The following is a 10,893-nucleotide window of genomic DNA, read 5'->3' as shown; positions in this document are numbered from 1 at the left end:
CTCAAAGAGATCAACCTGAGGCCATCAATGTCCCATGTGCTGCCCAGAGACACAGGCAGGTGTGTGTTTGTCAGTGTGCAGATCATTACAATGTGCCAGTTGGCCAAAAGCTTATATTCGGTAGACTGGGAACACCTATAAAGGCAATTAGAGGCCGCCCCAAAAACTTCCGTCTCTCTCAGAGAGCCCAGGCAGGCTATCGAGAGTATTCTGCCCGCACTGCAGAGCCTGGAAAACTACCCGTGGCGTATTCGCTGTGCCAAAAACAGTAATACTGATGGTCCTCATTCCCCTGATCCTGAAAGAGCCCCCAATATGCCATCGAGCTACACTAACATACGACAGGGATGCATGGAGACATTACTGGCTCCTACTCGAGCAACTTGATGAACAATGGGATGACAGTTATACAGTGACAGTGATGAGACATATATTCATACATACATAAGTTTTTGACTCTGTTGCTTTCTCAGGATCTAAATAAATGCAAGAAGTCAACCATGTCAAAAGTTGCTCCCTTTTTTCTTATCATTCAGTAAACTTCAAGAATTTAGGAAACCATGATCTAATCACTGTATATAAAGACCAAATGTATGTTAGAAATATATATTGAGCATATGAATGTCTACATGCATCCACATGTATATCATTTATCATGTGACTGTACCAGGTCACAATTATCATGGTTAACAATTCCCAGGAACTTACAGAGGAAATTACACATGAATGCGGGAGCCTGTCAGTCAGGCCTCAGCTTCTTCCAGAGGATGCTTTTTCTTTCAAGTCTGGTCTGTAATAGATCTGGTCTGTACTAGTTTCTTTCTAATCTAGTCTGTACTAGGGCACCACCAACCCTGTGCAATTTCCAAACTACAAAACACACACATATTTGTATATAAATGTACACGCACACACACACACACACACACACACACACACACACACACTTAAATTCTAGATTTCTCTTTCAGTGCTATAATCACCATAGATTAAAGACGACATCAAAGCCTGTCTGAACTCCCCTTTCCCATGAGCTAGCATAAGAAAAATTTGACTTCAAGTATCCCAGATGTTTCTTCTCAGGTGCCAACATTGAATGTTAGAAAGAAAATATTTCATCTAGACTGTGAGCTGTACTACAACTATGTGCCGCCCGGGGAGGGATTTTCCCTTTCCACCCTGTTTTTCTGCTCAGAAAATGGTGGCGGCCACATCATCCATGTGGCAAGAACCACCCCCTAAGACTTTCACCCAGAGGTAGGAACTTTGCAATGCTGTGGCTCATAGACAATCATGGGATGGGGGCGGTACTGGTACACCCTCGGCCCAGATAAGATTCGGAGCTGCTGCTCTCGAAACATACCCTCTGGTTGTACAGACTATGATCCAAGAGGTCTTCTAACCCATTTTGGCACCCATAGCGGATTCTTACAGACATGCATCTAGACTTGGAACTGAACTAAAATATCAGAAATCCAAAACCGAGCTCATAGAATCTTCATTCTCAGCAATGAAAAGAAATTATTAAATGATGCCTTTTCAGTAGGCCTGATTTTTGGGGGGAAATTCCAAACAATAATAGTGAGTTCTCTATTGAAATATTGAATGTATTGAAAGTATAGAGAATAAAATGAAGATCATTAGCTACTTAGGTGGGGGCTGGGTGGGAGGGAGTATATTGGGGTTCTTGGTGGCGAAACACGTGCACTGGTGAAGGAATGAGGGTTCAATCATTGTATGACTGAGACTTAAACCTGAAAGCTTTGTATTTTTTTTCTTTTTCTCACAGTGATTCAATATAATAAAATAAAATAAAACTTATTTATAAAAAAAAGAAAATACTTCAATAAGTTGCTTCCAAGGTGATTCCAATCAACTACAATTGGTTAAAATTGTTCCAGGCTCCTAAATTCCTACTCTATAATCAGTGGTCCAGGAAGCTGACCAAGAAATTGTCGAAGTTCAGGCTCTAAAATGTAAGGCAATGTTGTAGTATGGTTTCTTCTGGCAGTTGCAATATATTAACCCAAAGGAAGCTTCTTCCATCATTCTTCTGGAAGATAAATAGATTAGATTTCAAGGTAAAGTAGTCTGAATAAGACAGCTGCCCACTCACCACTTCTATTGAATATAGTAACTAAGTCCTTGCCATAGCAATTAGGTAAGGGAGAGATATGAAGGGCATCCATATCATAAAAGAAGCCAACTTTTACTATTGCAGGTGATATAATACTATATTTTAAAAATCTTCAAAACTCTACAAAATATGCTCCAGAAATGATAGGTCTGTTAAGTAAAGTGACAGACTGCAAAACCATTGTATGGAAATTAATATCCTTTTCATATACACGTTATGAAATAGAAGAGTAGGATACTTTTTAAAACAATCCCACTCACAAGTGTGTCTCAGAAAATTAAGTGCTAGATATCAGTTTAATGAAACTGTAAAACATGAAACTGTAAAAAAAAAAGTCTGATGAAATGTAAACACATTCCATGTTAATAGATTTTGATTATTAATAATATTAAAATTAAATTTATACACAAATAATGATATATATTCAATGCACTTTTTATAAAAATAGCTATGGCATTTTAAACACATAGATTAAACTCTATGGAAATCAATATGAAGTAATAAAACCAACCAAATAGCCAAAGTAATCCTAAGAAAAAATGAAGATGGAACAATTCTCTTTCCCCAAATTCAAACTATACTATAAAACTATCATCATCATCATCATCATCATCATCATCCCATTGATCCTCAAATTTCTTGAGCAGTCTCAGTAATGTCTCCATTTGTCCTACCCCTGAGATTTTAGAAGCCTCTCTTCACTTGTCCTTCCCAATGATGCCGCATTGGAGTCTCTTTCAGGGTCAGGAGAATGAGACCCAGCATTGTTACTGGTTTTGACATATGAATACACCATGGGGAGTTTGCAAGGCTCTCCCATGTGGGCAGGAAACTCTCGGTAGCTTGCCAGTTTCTCCCAGAGGGAGAAGTAGGTTATAAAGTAATCATAACATTATGGTACTTGAATGAGAACAGAGCCTCAGACCAATGTAATAGAATTGAGAATCCAGAGACAGATTCTTAGGCATATGTACAGTAATTTTTCAATAAATCAGGTGGGGGAGTAGGGTAAGGAAACTCTCTTCAACAAATGGTGCCAGAAAATGAAACTAGTCAAGAAAATGATTTCACATCCTTTGCCAATGCCACATAATTAATCCAAATCAATATGAATTAAAGACCTTAATATCAGACATGAATCTGTGGATTATATTAAAGAATACATAAATAGAAGCTTCATGATATTGATGTTGGAGCTATTGTCAACATTCAATGCCAATAGCCAACCAAAGAGAAGCAAAGATAAATAAATGGGCTACATCAAACTCAGAATCTTTGAATCATTTTTGAACTACAAAGAAATGATGATCAGGAAAAATAAGACACCCCTACAGAGTGGGAAAGAATATTTGCAGAATGCTCATGTTACAAAATTAATATCCAAGATACATAAAGTACTGGTAGATCTTTACAGGAAAAAAACAAGCAACTCTATCAAAAAATGTGGGAATAGGATGAACAAAAATGTCTTCAAAGAAGACATCATATGGCAAAAAAGGTATATGAAAATAAATGCTCTGCTTCACTTACATAAGGAAAATGCAATTCAAAATGAGTATTATCTTACACCAGTAAGAATGGCACACGTCATGAGAACAGGCGCAGTCAGAGTTGGCATCAGTCAGAATTGACATCAATGTTAACTCTGTTAAAGGGTCAAAGGGACCATCATTCACTACTGATGGCAATGTAAACTGCCATCAGTAAACTGGGAAACAATAGGACATTTCTCCAAAAACAATAGGACATTTCTCCAAAAACTAGTCATTGAGCTTCCACATGGTCAGAAATTCCACTTGACATCTACCCACAAACCTCTAAAACTCTGTTCAGAAAATACATTTGTACTCCTGTGTTCTTTACAGAACTGTTTGGCATAGCCCCAATCTGGAAACAACCCAAGAACAGATGGCTGGATAAAGAAACTATGATATATATGTACATATATACATATATATATATATATATGTTTGCTGTGGACCTGGAGAGTGTCGCTTTGAGTGAAGTTAGTCAAGAAAGGAACAGATATGGCGTGATCTCTTGCATATGTGAGATAAACATTGCAACATAAATAAATGCCCAAAGTCAACAGAAACCAAGAGCTGGCCTTCAGCAGGAACTTCACCACAGGGGGACAGCAGGACAAGGGGCTAGTGGGTGCTCTGGTGGAGGGATGATGCTGGAATGCTTTATTTAAGGTATCCTACCATTGACAATATCATAAACCATGATACCTCAAATTAAACTTTGTTAGTTTTTCGATGACACCCAGCTGTACTTGGGGCTTACTCCTAGCTCTACACTCAAAAATCACTCTTGGCTGGTTCTGGGGACCATATAACTCGGGTTGGTGACAAGCAAAGCAAATGCCCTACCCGCTGTACTATCTTTCAGGCTTCAAATTAGAAATGTTTTTTAAAATAGTCTAAATTAACTAATAGGAAGTTAGTTGATTCTTATTATATAGGCAGAATAAAAGTTGGAACCACATTACAGGATAATTGAAAGGCATAGTTAAATTAATTTTCAAATATGGAAAAACCCAGTTATATTTTCAATGGCATAATCTTTAATATCAATCAAGAAATTCACATTAGAACTCATGTATATGCCTTTTTTGCCAGAACACTCCTATGATAAACCACATGCTGGGGAATAGTTTATGCAACAACAACAAAAAGCAAACAAAAACCCTGATGTATTTTATGGTAATGTCACTATAATTAAAGACTGAGTCTAAAGATATTCAAAACATTTTCTGTTTTTCCCACTTAGGAACAAGCTCCCAAATAGCTAGATCTGTCTGAGTCTGGCTGAACTGTACCTTTCACCTCTCCTTTTTCTTGTAAAAGCAGTATGTTTGGGGACCTACTTCAAAACATCTTTCTGAGAATTAAATTAGAAAGTTACATGATGCAAAGTGGGAAGATCCACACAATGCAGATTGTCATTACTTTCTTGTTCTCATGTTAATTATCCCTTGTCCTACCAGTTCTTATGCTCCCAAGCACAGGAAACCCACGCCAAGAGTGGGTGACGAGCTTCTCAGAGCCACTTTCCAACAACAACCTCTCCTCCCCCTTGGTCAATCCTTCTGTCATGTTGTCACAGTTGCTCCCTCCAGAAGCTTTCTGAGAAAAGCCCAAGACAGTTCTATATCACACAGATCTTTCTCACCTTAAAATCCCAACCACCTTCAGTGTTAAGATAAAATCTCAAAAGAGATTTGAAGGAAAAGAAAATATTTTGACCATTAAAATAACCTCTAAATAATAAATGTCAAAGTTCGGCAACTTTCTTCTTTTGTCTCTTTCTTCTCTTTCATTATTTGTATATAAGAAAGCCATGGACTTTTGGGTGTTAATTTTGTGGCCTGCTGCTTTACTATATTGGCTAGAGTCCTTAGGGTTTTCTAAAATCATATCATATTGTCTGCAAATAGTAATAGCTTGACCTCCTCCTTTCCTATCTGTATGCCCCTGATATCTTTTTCTTGTCTAACTGCTATGGCCAGGACTTCCAGTACTATATTGAATAGAGTGGATGAATTCTCTTTCTTTAAAACCTCTCTCACTTCCTCATAGCTCACATGATTTATTCTCCATTTTCAAATTGGACTTTTCGACAAAGAATGGTTCTCTTGTTCACTCCTTTTTTCCCCAAAACACATCCTGAGGTTCTAGGACTTACTCCTTGCTCTGTATTCAGGGACCACTCCTGGTGGTGCTCAGAGGATCATGTTATATGTGGTGCTGAATGTCCATGGCAGACTGCATGCAAGGTAAGTACTTAATACCTGTGCTTCCTCTCTAACCCTCTCTTTCCACTTCTTGATCCCACTCTACCTTCCATTCATATAAAAGCATTTGTACATTCCTGTTGGATAACATTGGGTTGTCCTTGTTCCTCCCTCAAGGAGCTTAGGTTTATTGAGTTACTCCCACACAGTACCCCTAAATCACACCCAATCCTATCAGGCACTAATAATCCTATATTGCTTCTCTCTTCTCTTTATTTTATTTGCATGGTTTAGCAATGTCCTTTATTTATAGACATGGGAAGACAGTTGATGCTATGTTTTTGTAACATGGTAACGAGTTAATTGACTCCAACTAATATTTACTCCTGGGCATCCATCATATTTACTTTACTTAAGCCTTAGTTGATTTTATTCCTAACACCCCAAAAGGGGGTACTGGTGAGGGACAAGGATGGACACAGAGCAAGCTGTAAGCTACCCTGGCATCAAAAAGGGACAAGCAAAGTGCCATAAGAAGTATAAGTAAAGATGACAGTCATGGAACAAACTCTGTCATGATCCAAAAAGAAGTAACTGAATAAGGACCCTGCTGGGGTTGGGAGACTAACCTGGCCCGAAGACTGCAGTCTGGGATCTATAGCAAGGTGTCCTCAGGAGAAGCCAACCTTAAAGCTCTTATACCTTATACCTCTTACTGTGTCCATACAAGTGAGTAGAAATATTGTTGGAAATAAATGTATTAAGATTGTTTAAATGGGTTACAGCTGAGGAAAGCAGAAAGCAATACACCCTGAATGTAATCCCATCCTTGAGCAGACCATCTAGTAATCTGGATTGCTGACTGTAAACAACTAAGCTCGCCGTGGTCGAGGACCGAGGACCGAGGACCGAGGACCGAGGACCGAGGACCGAGGACCCAGCTGGTTGCTGATTTGTTACTGTTTATTCAATCTTTAAACTTCCATCTCCTTCACTCCCAGCTCCAGCCTCTCTCTGGATCTACTGCCCTCTCTAGTCTCTCCTTCCCCATGTCTCTCTCTCTCTCGGAACCCCTTTTTGCTCATGGCGCAATACATTGACGTCACCAAAGGCACCAAAAGATCTTACAGGAAGAACATTGAGGCAACATTATTCTCTTGTATCTGCAGGCCAGTAATCTAGGCCTCCGGAAAGAAGATACAAAACCAAAACCCAAGCCTTCCTTGGGCTGAAAGCACTCGGATTTACATACCAAAGACTGGGCTGGGCTGCCACATGAAATCTACATTGTCAATTACAAACCAGGCAGCACCTGAAATCTACATCCCAAAGACTAGGCTGGGCCAGAGCCTGGAATCTACAATGTAACAATTCAAGCTTAAAAGGTTCAATAACAATAGCAGAACACCTATTCTCTAGGACAGATACTCTTTCAGCAGGACCTATCAATGATGAAATCCCATGGTTGTGTTTCTCCTCTCCTTGTCCAACAAACATATAAGCATTCTTAATATTAATCGTTTTGTATGGGCATAGCAAGAGATGCATTAAACTTTTAGAATTGCTCTCCTGGGGTCATCTCAATCTCAGACTACAGTGCCCAGGCCAGATTAGTCTTTCCTATCCCTAGCAGGGTCCTAGTCTCGTCATTACTTTAAGATCATGACAGCACTTGTCCATGATCAGACTCTTAACTTACAGTTAAGAATGAGGCACTTTGGCCAGGCCCATCTCGATGCCAGGGTAGCACATAACTTACCGCTTGCCCTGGGTCCGTCTCATCCCCCGTTGGGACCCTGCCTTTTAGGGGGCTAGGAACTGAGGGCAACCAAGGCTACAGTCAAGAAAGCAGATGCCCGGGAATTAATAATATTCAAAGCCAATTAAATCCCAATTGCAAAGGCATATTAATAAATGTCTTTCTTTGTCCATACAAAAAGGACTTGCTCTGAATAAGCTATGCAAAGGACTCAAGGAGAAGAGAAAGACATTATTTACAAGTCAACAGAACACTAAGAAACAAGCTACAAATAAACACAGAGGAATGGGAGCACTGTAACGGGAATAACCCAATAAACCTAAACTACCTGAAGCTATGTAATCCTACAGCTGACCCCTCAGATGATATTTTGTCCTTGAGTTAATCTCCTAGAACTCCCCCCGAAGGAGTTACTTTCCATCTCTCTGTTGTACTGACAATGTTCAACTTCACCTATGTGTACCCTACCCTTTTTGATTTTTAAATAACTACATTGTAAGGAGGGAGAAAAGAGAGAAATTACTATACTGTAAGGGAAGAGATTGAATTATGCTGGGGAAAAGGGAGAAATCACGACGCTTGTAAAAAGGGAAGAAATATTGACACTGAAAGGGGGGAAGAGATCTAACTATGCAGAGGAAATAATTATGGTATCCAGGGAAGAGAACTAACTATCTTGGGGAAGAGAGAGAAATAAAGGGTTCCTGACTACCACCTGGTCCTGTTCCTCTGTTCCCCCATTTCCCCATTCCTTCATTCATCTGTCGCCATCTGCCGGCCTGGGGAACGGTTCTCGGCCACTGAACGCTCATTCCTCCCACTCACGCTTATTTGAAACTCACACATTCCAGATTTAAATGAAGCTTTTAATGATCATAATCAGCAATAGCACAGGCAAAAAAGGAGAAAGAGAAAACTACAAACTTAAGTATCAGATATTTCTATCATATTATTTATTCTGCAGTTCACACTGAAAACTCAAATTGATTTCTGTCTTGTGGGCAGAGTGCTCTGCTCGGGGATCACTGCTGATTGTCCTCAGGGGACTGTGTGCAGTGCTGGCTGTAAACCCAGGTCAGCCACTCACAAGGTCAGCTCCTTACTGGGTGCCTGTAATATCTCTCCTGCTCCAAAATGAAATGTATATAGGCATAATTCTTCTCAGACATTCCACCTGTTACCAGATACCTGTTACCTTCTCAGACATTCCACCTGTTACCATAGCCTTCACCTATGATGTCTTCACCTACACATCATTTCACTGATATTAACATATACTTTCTTCTGATGCAGGTAGTCTTTATATTTCTAAACCAGTTTTATGGGGGTATTCTTTACTTATTTTTAATTTGATTTTATTATATTTTATTTATGACTTTTTTGGTGTGGGGAGGGCACACTGGGTGGTGCCCAGGGATCACTCCTGGTTCTGCACTTAGGAATCATTTCTGGCAGAGCTCCAGGGAATGTATGAGGCTGGAACTCAACCCATGTCAGCCCTTGCAAAGCAAACACCCACTAAACTACCTCTTCATCTCTATTTATGACTTTTTAAAAACTTGGTAACACTTATATTTAGAATGGGCTTATTGTTGCACAACACAGTACATTGACTAAAGTTGCTACAGAAAATGCTTCAAAATGGGTATTTTGGTGTTAAGTTGGTGTTAAAATTAAATATCAGTTACGTTCTCTTTAATCAATGCCCTGTCGTGTTCCCACTCCAGAGCTCATTCTTCTCTTGCCTTGGTTCAATATTCCTACATTCTGTCTTCTGGAATTTCCACTCCATTCAGCCTCTTATCCTGAATTCTAGTTTCTTGCTTCTCGCAATTCCTCTCAAAATAGGAACATATTCAAAGAGTGAAAAATAAATGTATTTTACCTACAGTAGTTTTCTCACTTTTGACTTTTGTTTTCTTTGTATTAAAGTTTTTCATGAATTACCCTATTTTTCTTCTCATCAATCCTCAGCCTTCATCAATCTGTCTTTTTCTCCACTATACTGATGAAACTGTTCTTGAAACCAGTCCAAAAGAAATTCAGCGCTGAATTTAATATTCAAAACAGCATTATTGGAGCTGGAGTGATAGTACAGTGAATATGGTGCTTGCCTTTTGCATACCACCAAAGCTGGGTTCAATTCTCTTCAGTTCCTGGAACTGAAGAGACTTATATGGTCCCTACCAATAATGATCTCTGAGCTTGAGCCAGAAGTAAGCCCTGAGCACCTACAGCTGTGGTCCCAAAAGCAAAAAATAAAAATAACAGCAACAAAACAGCAGCCCCTCTTCTGGGATAAACAGCTTTATGGATCTTGTCATTCTCCCTGAAACTAGAGATAAAGACAGACTGAACTCTTACTCAGAAACATTGCTCTTATGTTTGCAGAGATAAGAATGGTGCCTCAGAAAGCCAGCCCATATGGAATCTAATGGGTCATAATGGGACCCACTGATCTGTAACTTGTGCTTCAAAAAACTGTTTCATAACCTCTCAGTACCTGCGTTGCAGACCGCGGTGCCCAGAGGAAAGAGAGTCATAGAGGCAGGCTAGGGGAGGGGGAAGTTGTGGGAGGAAAACTGGGGTCATTGGTGGTGGGAAATGGATACTGGTGGAGAGATAGGTATTGGATCATTGTACGACTGAAACATGATCATGAACAACTTTGTAACTCTATCTCAAGATGACTCAACTAAACAAATAAAAATTTAAAAATTTAAATAAATTAAAATAAAAGTGTGTTTTCTCCTTCTAGAAAATTAAATTTGCTTCTTCTGACCATGCATATGATTATTTTGAGTCTGTGACTATGCCATCTTCCAACTAGTCTCTCAACTGATTGACCTCCAAACTTTAGTGAAACTGGGTCTCTTGGCTCTATATATTGACTCAAATTATATGATTTCTACCTGTTCTAGATGCAGCTTCTCAACTGTCTCAAGATCATTGCACCAAATTGCATTTATGCCTGTATTCTGACCCATTGTTCTTGCAGCTTGTATAAAGTATCACCCTCAGGGTGGAAGGGATAAGACTTAGACTAGAGGGGACATAGAGATGGGGTGTCTTTGGGGATTTGGGGGTGCAATAACAGCACATCAATAGCATGAATATTGATACTACTGTAATAATGTTACCTAAACTATAATAATAAATTACTTTGGGGGGCAGGGTTGGGGCCACATCCTGCAACACACAGGGCTTACTCCTGGCTCTGCACTGGTGGGCTCAGGAGACCATATGGGATGCTGGGGA

The 10,893-nt window shown here is 39.5% G+C and overlaps 1 pseudogene; it reads right to left on the bottom strand.

Annotated features, from left to right (window-relative positions):
• Positions 1 to 637: 637 nt before the first annotated feature.
• Positions 638 to 879, bottom strand: LOC129406655 (small Cajal body-specific RNA 13; annotated as a pseudogene).
• Positions 880 to 10,893: the final 10,014 nt, after the last annotated feature.

This window comes from Sorex araneus, chromosome 7 (genome assembly GCF_027595985.1).
Source record: "Sorex araneus isolate mSorAra2 chromosome 7, mSorAra2.pri, whole genome shotgun sequence".
Classification (NCBI taxonomy): domain Eukaryota; kingdom Metazoa; phylum Chordata; class Mammalia; order Eulipotyphla; family Soricidae; genus Sorex; species Sorex araneus.
The sequence above is the reverse complement of the archived record's forward strand: the minus strand, read 5'-3'. Positions and strand labels throughout refer to the sequence as shown.